At 41.0% G+C, this 13,620-nt stretch overlaps 1 long non-coding RNA gene across 1 annotated transcript in view; it reads right to left on the bottom strand.

Moving 5' to 3' along the window:
* Positions 1 to 11,879: 11,879 nt before the first annotated feature.
* LOC144221228 (uncharacterized) overlaps positions 11,880 to 13,620 on the bottom strand; it is a 28,736-nt gene continuing 26,995 nt past the window's right edge. The window contains exon 4 of the long non-coding RNA XR_013331993.1: positions 11,880 to 12,034. This is a non-coding gene — a long non-coding RNA (uncharacterized LOC144221228). The remainder of the gene's footprint in view (positions 12,035 to 13,620) is intronic.

Here is a 13,620-nt window from a genome sequence, read left to right as displayed (position 1 = left end):
CACGGCCCGGGGGGCCTCGCGCCCGCGCGCTGTCGTCGTGCCTGCCCTCTGCTGTGCCTGCAGACAGAGCGACCTCACACGCTTCACTGCGTGCTCTAATACAACAGACGATGGAGGCGAGGCGTGTGTGAAAGTGGACAGAGGCGGACGATGTACGAGATTTTTTTTTTTCCCTACAGGCACCTTTGGAACACCCCCGCGTTTCCACCACGTGGACCCAGCCTTTCCGCGCGAGGAGTACTGGGGATTGTAGTTCGTCAGCAGCAGCTGGCCCTGCGGCTCTCCCGACCAGGCTGTGAGGAAGAGCGAGTCCTCGGTCACCTACGGGGAGGTCCTTTCAGCCTCGAGGCCGAACCTTGGGGAGTTGGGAGTTTAAACTTTCCATTCCTGGGAGTGACACCTGGAGGTAAAATGATGGAGGTATGCAGATCAGTCAGCGTTCTGTTTGACGCCAGCAAAGCCCGCCCTCTGCGCTCCTCCCCCCTGCCCCCCGCGGGTCTCCACTTTTCTGCGCCCTCCGTCTCCGCGATCACGCCTTACTCCATTTTCCGTGGCTCTTAGGAGCCGGCCTGCGTGCTGGCGCCGCCGCTGAGTGGCTGTGCAACCTTGAGGGTAATTAACCTCTGTTACTCAGTTTCTTGATCTGTAAGATAGGGATAGAATGGTACTTGCACCTGCCTAGGGTTGTTTGAAGACAAAATGAGTTAATGCTAAGACGCTTAGAAGAGTCTCTTTTTCGCATAGTAAATGCTCAATTAAGTATTAGCTTTGACACCCTTCTCCCAACGCCGTCCTCCTAAAAGAGAGAAAGAGCGGTTGGCAATAATAGTAACAGGTGTGCGCCAATAAGTTGTGAGCTTTTTATTTGGGACAAGGACTGTCGTATCTTACTAGACTTACTACTCTGAGGCACCCCCACCCCCATCCCAGAACCCATAGCGCTCATAAGCCTCTATAAGTGTTTTTTGAAGAATGAGGTTCCTGTTGTCGAGGTGGGTAACTAAGGAGCAATCGAGAATCTTCTAGATAAAACTCAGGGTAAGGCTTGGTAAATTGGATGCCCTACGCCTAGCGGGGAAAACACAAGTATATTTGGTTATGCTTCCTCTGACTAATCTTGTTGTGGCCACGGGTTGTACACACCGTCTTTCCTCGTTAATTTAGGAGCAGAGAAACAGTAAATGAAACAATTTGGCTAGAATACGGCAGTAGGTAGGTGTTTTCAAGCCGCAGACAGGAATGTATCATAGGAAGGTTTTCCCCTGGGTAAGCCTTAGAGTCTCTCCCAACTCCAAAGCAAGAAGGTACCGACCACTCCAGCGTACCTTTCTGCATACCTACTGCTCTCTGAATACGTGAATTGAGTACCCAAATTCCTTGTGGCTTAAATAGGCTCTGAGGACTCTTGCTTTGTAGATGTGGGGCAATTCTGAATTTGTGGGAGATCTGACCCTGCTAACATCCACCAGCATCCCCCTTTTCTGATTAGAGAGAACTTGACCATGGTGGAGGGAAAAAAAACCTGATATAAATATCATCATTTTAATGGACTCCCTCTGGATCCAGAGAAGCCGGTAACTTATGAACATATTTAAAGTCTGTATTTATTTTACCACAGTCTGAGAAAAGGGTGTTTTTTCCCCTAATTCTGCTGGATTGGCAGCTCTGAAGACCTCAACTGTCCAAAAAGACCTAGATCAGCCGTATTTATTTTCTTTCCCCAGCCACCACTCCCCTTCAGCTGTGTTACCTGAACTGCTTTTCACTGCTTCTCATGACAATTAGAACACAAAGTTTCATAACCCGTGATGACTTCTCCAAGTACTTCAGGGACTCTTTGCCAGCACTTATTTGCATATGTAGCACTCCAGGTGTCCCGTCAGTAGCCGCTCCTTTGTAAGAAAATCCTTCCCAACCTCTCATAACCTGCGGAAGGCATCTCCACCTTGTCTCCTTGCTTTGTTCCTTCAGATGCATGCACATAGTTCGGTATTTGGCAAAACATATTTTTGTTTGCTTTAAAGGAAAACTACCACCCCAGGTTGGGAAACGGAAGGTAAACATTTTCGGGAAGACCTCACTTTTTGGAATGGTTTTCCTTCCTCCTCTTACTGTTGCGTTCCTTTGCCCACATTCGACTCCAAATAGGGCTCTAAGCCTTTGGAGCGTACCTGTTTTTTAAACCCTCACATTTGTCACCTTTATAGGGAAACAAAATCTGATATCAAAATTGGTTTGAGGTATTTTAAAAAAAAAATAGCATAATCGACTAAGGGAGGAAATACAGGTTCTCAAAATATTTTCTGTTTTAGCTTTTAGCTTATGATGTAGTTATTAAGTAAATTCCACTGTGTGTGTGTTGGGCGGGGAGGGAGTGTCATGGAAAATTGCCAGAATCTTCAGGGACCAGTTTTAAAGCAATAACCATGTTTAAAAGATACCTATAGGGTCTGAAGTGGTATTGTGACGTGTATATGTGCCAATTCACAGATTTATTTTTCAGGCTATGCTAGGACGTGGCAGGAGAAAATGATTTTCCTTCTAGTTCTTTACTAGAGAGGGAAACTGGTATTTGAGGGAATAAAAAGGGATGGGCAAAAGCACAATGAGATACCTCTTCACAACCACAAGGATGGCTGTAATAAAAATAAATAAATAACAAGTGTTAGTGGAGATACCAAGAATTTGGAACTCTCATCATTTCTGATAGGCATGTAAAACGGAGCAGCCATTGTAAGAAGACCAATAGTCTCAAAAAGCTAAGCATAGAATTACTATATGACCTAATAATTCCACTGCCAAATGTATACTTTGTACACGGATGTTCATAGCAGCACTATTCACAGTAATGGAAAGGCAAAAACCAACCAAATAGCCAGCAACAAATGGTAGATAAACAAAATATGGAACAGCTCTGTAATATTGAGTATTACTTGGCAACGAAAAAGAATGAAATACTATCCATGCTACAATCTGAATGAACTTTAAAAACGTTGCAAGAGAGCATGTCGTATTGGATTCCTTTTTTTTTTGAAATGTTTAGAATATGCAAATCTATACAAAGCAGATTTACAGTTTGGGGTTGAGAGGTATTGGGGAGGGGGACAGGAGAAAGGTCGCTAAAGTGTATGGGATTTCCTTTTGCGGTGATAAAGATGTTCAAAAATTGTGAGAATGGTTGCTCGTATTTTGACTATATTGAAAACTGTTGTATTTGTCGCTTTAAATCAATGAATTGTAGATAAACGAAGTATGTCAATAAAGCTGTTAAAGAAAATGTTTGAAAGGGTGATGGGAAACATTCATTTCAAATCCTGTAAGTATATCCAAGTAGATACACAGACATACTTCAGTGTTACTGAGGAAGAGCATTAAGCAAAATGGCTTACATTTATTTTTAAAAATCTATAATTAAAAAGATGCAAAGTACTTCAGCCTTACAGATTTGATAATGTTCAACAGATACTGCCTTGCCTAATTTATGTCTGGCCATGTGATTTGTGCCATAGAGAACTCAGCCATTTTCAACTCACTCGACAAATATTTATCGAGCACCTACCATGCACAGGTACTGTTCTAAGGATTGCTGATTCCTAGGCACATGAAATTTATTTTCTAATGAGATGAGACAGATGAGGACAAATTAAGCATATAGCATTAGAAAACAATCGTTGCTATAGAGAAAACATGAAGGAAAAAAAAAGAGGTGAAAGATAGGGTTGCCAGTGGTGAGGGTAAGAGTTGCAATGGACATAGAGTAGTTGGAAAACACCTCACTGAGAAGGGGACATGCCTTGCAAATAGAGGGGTATTTTTCCTTCCCTGTGTGCTAGTAGCTCTTCCCTTTCTCTCCTCTATTATTATTCTTCCTCTGTTCTCTATTGCATCATTCCCATCACCGTACAAACTCGCTGTCCTATCATCCATCTGAAAAGAGTCTCCTGACTCCACTTCTATCTCCGACTTACCCACCATTTCTCTCTCTTTGCAGTAAAACCTCTATACTACCCCTATTCCCATTCTTCCTGGGTCCGTCTGTCGTCAGGCCATCACTGCTCAGAAATTGCTGATGCCAATATCACTAATGACTTCCACATTGATAAATCTGGTGATCAATAAATCTGGTGATTATTCCTCATCTCACCTAACCTGTAAGCAGCATGTAACACAGTTATTCCCCATACCACTTCCAGGCACCACATTCTCTTGGCCCTCCTCCTACCTCACTAGCCAGTTCTCAGTCCTTTGTCGTTCCTTCTCATATCCTCAAACTGAACAGTCAGTTGCTCAAAAGACATCCTCTCTAATACACTTATTTTCGTGTCGATCTCGTTCGGATGGTTTTACATGCCCCCTTTATGTCCCCACTCCAGAAAATTCATATCCAGCTCAAACCCATATCCCATTACCGTGTTCACGTATCTGAACATATCAATCCCCCCAGCCCACCTCTTCAGCATTTTCCCTATTTCAGTTAATGTAAATCTCTTTTTCCAGTCGATCAGCCTTAAAAAACTGTAGTCGTCCTTGACTCCTCTTTCTTTTGCATTCTACATCGTGTTTGCTATGGACTGAATTGCATTCCCCAAAATTGCTCTGTGGAAGCTCTAACCCTCGATGTGACAATCTTTGAAGATAGGGTTTTTAAAAGGAAATAATTAAGGTCATGGGGGGGGAGGGGGGAAGCAGGTCCTAGTCTGATGGGACTGATGGCCTTGCTACAATATCTCTCTCCGTGAGCATACACCAAGGAAAGACCATATGAAGACATAGCAAGAAGGTGGCCATCTGCAAGCCAGAAAGAAAGATCTCACCAGAACCTGACCATCCTGGAACCCTGATCTCAGACTTCCAGACTCCGGAATGTGAGAAAATAAATTTCCATTGTTTAAGCAGCCCAGTTTGATGGTATTTTGTTACAGCAGCCCAAGCAGACTAAGCCACTATTCGTTACCAAATCCATTCGGCTCTACCTTCAACATGTATTCAGATTACAACTAGTCTTCCCAAATTCTACTGTTATCCCCTTTCCCAAGCTACCATTATCTTTCACCTGAAATACTGTAGTACCCTCCTAATCGAATGTACATGTCAGTCCTCCTCATCAAGAGGTGGAGTCAGTTTTCTCACTCTCTAAAACTGAGTCAGCCTTTTGACTTATTTTGACTAATGCAATATGGGGGAAGTGGTACTGGGTCAGTACCTAAGCCTAGACCTTAAAAGAACCAACAGCTTCCCTTTTAACTCTCTTGGAACCTTAAGCCACCATGTAAGACGTCTGACCATTCTATGAGAGAGGCCTGACCAGCCCCCTTAAAACCAAGGTGCCAGTTGTGTGCACAAAGCTGTCTTGGACATTCCGGTCTCAGCTGAACTCCCTTCTGAATGCAGCAGAGTGATAACACCAACAATCACCACCATGGAGCAAAAGAACCATCCAACCAACCCACAGAATCCTGAAAAATAGTCATTTTTAAGCCCTTAAGTTTTAGGGTAGTTTGTTATGCAGCAATAGATAACTGATACACGCTGGTGTTCTGTCTTCAATTTTGCCAACTTTCAGTCATTTTTCCACACAGCGCTTAGTGATTCCGTTAAAATATACAGAGATGGTGTTACTCCTCTACTGAAAACTGCAAGCATACTCATGTCCCTCAGAGTTAAAGTCAAAGTTGTTACAAGACCCTACATAATTGGCCCTAACCCCCACCTCATTACCTTGTTCTCATCCACCATTTGCTAACTCCACTCCATTCCTCTTTGGCCTTCTGTTCTCAAACAGGCCAGGCATAGTCCCACCTCAAAGCTTTAGCACCTACTATTCTGGCATGGAATGCTCTTCCCACAGATTTGCTCAAGACTTGTTCTTTTGCTCCTGCATATCCCTGAAAATGGCACCTTCTCGTTGATGCCTTCTGCGGTAGACCAAATAATGGCCCTCCAAAGATGTCCACATTTTAATCACCAGAACTTGTAAATATGTTACCTTCATAGTAAAAGTGACTTTGCAAATGTAATTAAATGAAGGACCTTGAGATAGGAAAGTTCTCCTGGATTATCGGAGTATGTCCAGTGTAATCACAAGCCTGTAAGTGAATGGTGGAGGCAGGAGAGTCAGAAAAGGAGACAAGACCATGAACGAAGTACAATGATGAGATTGTTGGCTGGAGGCCATGAGCCAAGGAATGCAAACAGCTTCAAGAAGCTGGAAATCACAAGGAAGCAGATTCTTCCCTAGAGCTGTAGGAAGGCCAACTCTGGATTGTAACTCAGTAAAATTTTGACCCATTTCTGACTTCTGACCTCTAGAACTATAAGACGATAAATTTGTGTTGCTTGAAGCCACGACTTTGTGATCATTTGTGATAACGATAGAATCTACCTACAGACATAAATTCCTAGTAATCCACGTAAAATGGCAACTTGTCCTTCCTGGCCCTTCCTTTGTCCCTTCTATATGCCTATATCCCTTCCTCTATGCCTTCTATACACATTTATATGTATGTATGTATGTGTGTGTGGAGATATATATATGTGTACATATGTATACATATATAATACATTTTATCAGTTACTTATTGCCTAGTCTCTTTCTCTAAAATGTGAGCTCAATATGGCTAGTGATTTATATCTGTTTTGTGCTTTGCAACAGCCCCATTGTTTAGTATAGCATCTGACACATAATGCACATTAAATACATACTTGTTGAATGAACGAACGAATGAATGATTTATATACAGGATTTGTGCAAATGTGTGTATACGCATACACAATATGCCTGCAATCATTGTTTATAAAACTTAAAAATTGGAAATTACTTAAATTGTTTTAATGTCTGCCACATTTAGTTAACTAAATTTGGATGTACTCATAGAATGAAATACTATATTGACTTTTAAAAGAATAAGGTAGATTAATACGTTTATATTAAAAGATATCCAAGATACATCATCAGAAAAAAAAAAGGCAAGTTGCAAACCAGTATTTAGAGTGAGATTTATTTCATAAAATTTTTAAAATATAATTTTATATATAATCCCTGGAATCATGCCCTGAGCTGAAATCAAGAGTTGGAAGCTCAACCAACTGAGCCACTCAGGCACCCCAGGCACCCCCAAGTGTTAATTTTATAATAGAAAATACAGGTTTCAAATTTTGTTGTAAAGATGGAAACAAATATGTCTCAGTGTTAAATGTTTTTTTTTCCCTAAATGATGCAGTTATGGGAAGTTTTATTTTCATTTCCCAAATTGTTTATAAGTATGCATTATATTTATAACAAGGGAGAAAGTGTTATTTGGAAAATATTAACAGTGTTTCTCTTTGAATGTCTGGATATAGGGATTTTTTTCCCCTCCTCACTGTATAATTCAAAGTTACTATAACAAGTTTATTGCCTACTGCAAAATGGATGGAGTGAACTTTCATTCCTTTGTTCTGCCCCACATTCCTTCCTTGCATAAATTGCCCCTTCACACTCTAAGCTTAAATTGCCTTTCAACATTTCTGATGTGGCTGCTATTTGGAGGATGTTCAATATTCCAAGCATAGGTTTTACTAGTCAAGAAGTGACAGTAATGATGGGGCACCTGGGGGGCTCAGTCGGCTAAGTGCCCAACTCTCGGCTTTCGGCTCAAATCATGATATCACGGTTTGTGAGTTTGAGCCCCAAGAGCCTGCTGGGGATTTTCTCTCTCTTTTCCTCTCTCTGCCCCTCCCCTACTGGCTCCTGCTTCCTCCCTCTCTCTCTGTGTCTCTCTCTCTCAAAATAAATAAACCTTTTTAAAAAAAGTGATAGTAACAAGAGCATTCACTGGGGAAAACTGGACAAGACTCTCACCTGTCCCTTTGGGGCTCCTCAAATCACAAAACAAATTGTTCCCAAGAAAAGGTGATTTTCCTCTCAGAGGTCATTTGGCAATGGCTGGAGGCCTATTTGGTTGTCATGATTAGGGGGTGGGAAGGCAGGGTTGCTACTGGCGTCTAGTGGAGAGGGGATCCATCCAGGGATACTGCTACACATTTTATAATGCACAGAACAACCCACAACAAAGAATTATCTAAAGTGTCAGTAGCACAGAGGTTGAGCAATCTAGCACTAAACAGGTAGAGGGTAGGAGGTAGTGGGTAGGGGCAAATCTATTAATCACCTCTGACCTTCAGAAGGAAATAGGATTGCTGCTTCACAGTAGATTCTGGGAGAAGTCCAGCTGGAACACTGATCCCCGGGGGTCCTTTGTTGCATACTGTGTGCAGTGATCAAAATTATCAGCAGTCTATTGCAATCCTTTACAAGTTGGACCACTAAGGATTTAAGGATTTAAACCCCACAGAAAGCAAGATGGAGGTTGCCCCATTAAGCAAAAAAACTTCAGCCAGTCAGTGTTAGCCAAAGACAGGCAAATTGTGGAATATGTGATAGGGGAGGATAATGCAAGTTATAGGTTCAAGACCAGCTATAGAAACAAGAACGTAGGTTCTACCTCCATTTCCTTGCTGCTGTATCTTATATAAAATTTGTTTCTTTCCTTTTCTTTGCCCATGCTGTTGTATCAACCTATAGTGTAATAACAATTGTTACATTCATTGTTTGTATGGTGATGGTATTGACCATAAACCAGGGTAGAAATGAACTAAGAGGATCTTGAATTCAGGGAGCAGTGGCCCAAAATATCACTTGGAATATTTTTTTCTTCCAATTCCATCAAGTGGCACAAAGATTAAATTCAAAATGAGAATTTCCTGAAAAACAGAACCTCTCTGAATGCCTAAGAATAGAAATCACAAACTTTGGATAGCACAGAAGACCCCCAAAAATGTATCTGCATGTAGATAACTAATGGACATGGAGAATTAAGAATCTCACTGATGGGTATCATAGAAAAAAAATTTTTTTTATTTGAGAGAGAGAGAGGGAGAGAGAGAGAGAGAGAGAGAGAGAGAATCCCAAGCAGGCTCCATGCTCAGCACAGAGTCCCAGCACAGAGCTCAATCCCACAACCTTGGGATCATGACCTGGGCTGAGATCATGACATGAGCCAAAATCAAGAGTTGGACACTTAACTGACTGAGCCACCCAGGCGCCCCCCCAAAATTTTTTTTAATGTTAAGGTAACCAAAATGGATGAAGGGGAGTGGGTGATACAGACTTCCACTTATGGAATGAGTACGTCATGGGAATAAATGGCACAGCATAAGGAATATAGTCTGATATCATAATAGCCTTATATGGTAACAGATGGTAGCTACCCTTATGGTGAGTGTAGCATAATGTATAAACTTGTTGAATCACTATGTTGTACACCTGAGACTAATATAACATTGTATGTCAACTATACTCAAATATGTGTGTGTATATATACACAAATATGCATACGTGTGTGACACGCACATATATATATAAATATATATAATATATTTAAAATATATATATATGTATATATATATATATATAAATGTGACTGTAATCTAAGTCAGGTGGGAGTATGCTACCCTTTCAGGAAATTATCAGTGAAGATCAGAGTTTATTTCTTAAATGTGTTTTCCAATGTTTGAAGGAGTGGGGAGGAGCTGACAGTTGCATTTTCAGGATAATCTGTAAGTATGAAATCATTTCAAGGGTTGTGCTTGAGTTGAAAGTATATTCCTCTTGGGAATGCAAACTGGTGCAGCCATTCTGGAAAACAGTATGGATGTTCCTCAGAAAAAATAAAAGTAGAACTCCCCTATGACCCAGCAATTGCACTAGTAGGTATTTATCCAAAGGATACAAAAGTGCTGATTTGAAGGGGACATGCACCCCAATGTTTATAGCAGCACTATTGACAATAGCCAAAGTGTGGAAAGAGCCTAAATGTCCATCAACTGATGAAGAGACAAAGAAGATGTGGTGTGTATGTGTATATATATATTACTTGGAGATGAAAAAGAATGAAGTCTTGCTATTTGCAAAACATGGATGGAACTAGACTGTATTATGCTAAATGAAATAAGTCAGTCAGAGAACAACAAATATCATATGAGTTCACTCCTATGTGGAATTTAAGATACAAAACATATGAACATAAGGGAAGGGAAGCAAAAATAATATAAAAGCAGAGAGGGAGACAAACCATAAGAGACTCCTAAATACAGAGAACATACTGAGGGTTGCTGGCTGGGTGTTGGGTGAGAGGAAGAGCTAAGGGGGTGAGGGGCATTAAAGCATTAAGCAGGACACTGGTTGGGATGAGCACTGGGTGTTATATGTAAGTGATGAATCACTAAATTCTACTCCTGAAAAAAATATAAATTTTGATTTTAAAAATGTGTCTTATATGTGGTTTATCTATACCATGGAATACTACATGGCAATGAGAAACAATGAAATCTGGCCATGTGTAGCAACATGGATGGACCTTGAGGGTGTTACGCTGAGCGAAATAAGTCAGGCAGAGAAGGACAAATATCGTATGTTTGCACGTATAGGAGGATTAGGAGGAACTTAACTGAGGAACAAGGGGGAGAGGGAGAGAGGCAAACCATGAAAGACTCTTGAATGCTGACATAAACTGAGGACTGATGGATGTGGGGGGGAGGGGGGATGGGCACGGAGGAGGGCATTTGTGGGGCTGAGCACTGGGTGTTATGTAGAAACTAATTTGACAATAAACTATTTGTTTTAAAAAAATGTGTCTTATTTAAACTACTTCAACTTGGGGATCAGTCCAAAATCCCTTACCAAATTCCTTTTCTGATAACCAGTTGGAATGGATTATATAGTTACAAAGAAGAACTCGGGTATAGAAATTGTTATGGGGAACAGTTATAGGGTGCAGATCCTCAAGGAAATGGTTGTTGAGCTTAGTTGGTTCTGAAGGCCTGAGGATTAGTGAGAATGTCTCTTGGGGAGACTACAGCGCACAGAGTCGAGAGTTGCTTACGTTATTATCTAAGCCAACGGTAATGAAGTGCCTGCTGAAGGAAGACTGGGCGACAGGTGTCTTCATTCCTTCTTTCAATGCTGAAGAAAGAACCTTAAAGAAAGCTAATAACAGACTTGAGACCAAAGTTCTTGGCTCAGCATAGAGAATCAGGAGCTGCCTTGAACTGTGCTGGAAGACCTTTTAGGTTACTCGCTTCAGTACTGATGTCGCAGAAAATCAAACTCACGTTTCAATCCTTGCAACATTGCGAGGTTAAGTTGCTTTTGATAACATCACCAGACCTCATGCAAAATTAGGCCACAAATTGGAATAGAGTGGAAGATCCCAAGAATTGAAATAGAGGAGAATTTGGATGATTTAGACCACTCCGCATTCCACTGAACATTCCTTGAGGGCAGAAGTGGAATGTCTCACTCCATGCATCTGATGGAGATGTCCCTGCTGGGCAGAGAGATCTTATAATGAATGACTTCACCTCGAATGGTTGCCTGGTGACAGGTGGCCAAATTGCTTCATGCCTCATTTCTATCACTTCTCTTTTGCTTCTGTGTCTTCAATTATGGCCACATCCCAGCAGGCACCCAGAGTCACTTACAAAGTGAAACCCTAAAAGGCTCCCTAAGAGAGAAAGCTCACACAACAAAAGACTCCTGTTCATGCCAGAACCCAGAAGAACAGCCATGGAAAGCATTGTGAGAGTGTTAGGCTAGGGAATGAGGAAGAATTTTAGATAGGACCAAATTTGCTGATAGGTGCTCAAGCAGATGAGAGTGATGTTAATAGTTTACTTACTCAGTTATCTGAAACCTGGCCTCAGTGGGTGACCAACACTAAATGGAATGAAGTTGCAATATTTTTATAAAATAAAGGGAGATAGGAATGCTAGATTGGATTTATCAAATCCATCTAGTCACTCATCCTTTAATAAGAGAATTCTAAATACATTTTCCCCATTATAGCATTGAAAAGTACAATGGTGAGAGATCCAAATTTTCAAAGTGCTGTAGTGACTGTTTTCAGTAGTCAGGGGATGAAGGGAGGTGCCATTGAAATGGACTCCATGTTTCAATGAGGTTAATAGGATCCTGAGCCTTAGCCAGAAGATATACCTAAAAACCAAAATACTGTAGTCATTATTATAATCGACAATATGCTAGGAGTAATAATCAGGATGGTTCTAGATCCCACAGACCCTCGCACCGAACTGCCCACTAAATTACTAGCAAATAGAAGCTTCACTTGAATATCCATACTCAGATGCTAGTCAGAATTACAGGAAACACTTTGCTTTATGTTGCATATATTTCTGCAGCGTAACCCGCATGTATATGTTTGTTACGAGGAAAAACTTTCAACTTTAAAAAAAATTTTAATGAAATTATGAATAGCACCAAAATGTAAGGTTGTTTGTGTCTGTTTGCGTGTTTATTGGCAATTTTAATGAGTTACATGCATTTGAATTGCTTCAAGTTATCTACAGTATTTTTCCTCATCTATCAAGGAAAATGTTACTTAGAAAACTAATAACGTGAATATGTTTATTTAGTGGAACCTGGTATGTTCCCATTCTTCCATTTGCTAATTTTTTCATCTCCAAAAATGGGCTTGTATTTGAGTGTATGTTATTATTGTGTTATGTAATGTGTTATTTTGCCCTGCCTAATAGCACTTCCTTTAAGCATTTGTTCCATTTATGCCATATGAATCCGAAATCAATCTCTTCTGTCTCCTAGAATTTGACTCTGAAACAGACACGCCCTGGGAGGAAAGGTAATTTTAGCTGAGTCATTCGCCTGTCCCTGACTTCCCTGAAACCACACTGGCTCCCATCCTCCCCAAGGAGTCATTGTTCATCCTTTATTTATTTATTTTAAGTAAACTCTCCGCCCAACATGGGGCTCGAACTCTCGACTGCCAGACCCAGAATCACATGCTCTACTGACTGAGCCAGCCAGGCACACCATTGTTCATCTTTTCTTTTGATGCTGGCTGCTCTCCAGAACTTCAAACTCCTTTAAGATTGCTTAAATTCGTTTCTGTTGCTGGCCACATAACATCTTTGATTCAGAAATCATAACCACAGAGTGGACTGCAGGATTTGTGGAGAACAGTGTTGGTTATAAGAATAAGAACAAAAGAGAATCATTTTAGACTCTAGGATGGGAAGGTAGCAGCTTTCCCATTAGTACGTAATGGCAAAAAGTTATTACTTGTGGCCGCCTGGGCCCTTGAGCACTCTGGGAGCTTGTTCTAGGGGAACAAGTAGGTAGTGCAACAAGCCATTCTATTTTTTTTATTTTTTTAATTAATGTCTACACCCAACGCAGGCTCAAACTCATGACCCCAAGATCAAGAGTCACATACTTTACCAACTGAGCCAGTCAGGCACCCTACACAAGCCATTTTAAAGGCATTGTAGAAAATGGGAATTGTGAAGGGTATCGTGGTTGTTTTTAATAGATGTAAACAATTTAAGAACATTGTAGAAGCATTTGCTTGCATTTGATAGGGACAGCAGTACACATTTACTCTCATGGCTCAGGATATTTAGCTCTTTCTTTGCCACACATGACGGACTGGCATGTTATACATCAGGGCAGCACCTTAATTTACTACATTGATGATGGCATGCCAGTTCGATTCCGAGAGCTGGAAATAGCCGGCCTTTGAGAACTGTATCTGGCACACATTTACA

The sequence above is a fragment of the Crocuta crocuta genome, unplaced genomic scaffold (assembly GCF_008692635.1).
Source record: "Crocuta crocuta isolate KB4526 unplaced genomic scaffold, BGI_CrCroc_1.0 scaffold59, whole genome shotgun sequence".
Taxonomy (NCBI): Eukaryota; Metazoa; Chordata; class Mammalia; order Carnivora; family Hyaenidae; genus Crocuta; species Crocuta crocuta.
This window is presented reverse-complemented; position numbering and strand designations above follow the sequence as displayed.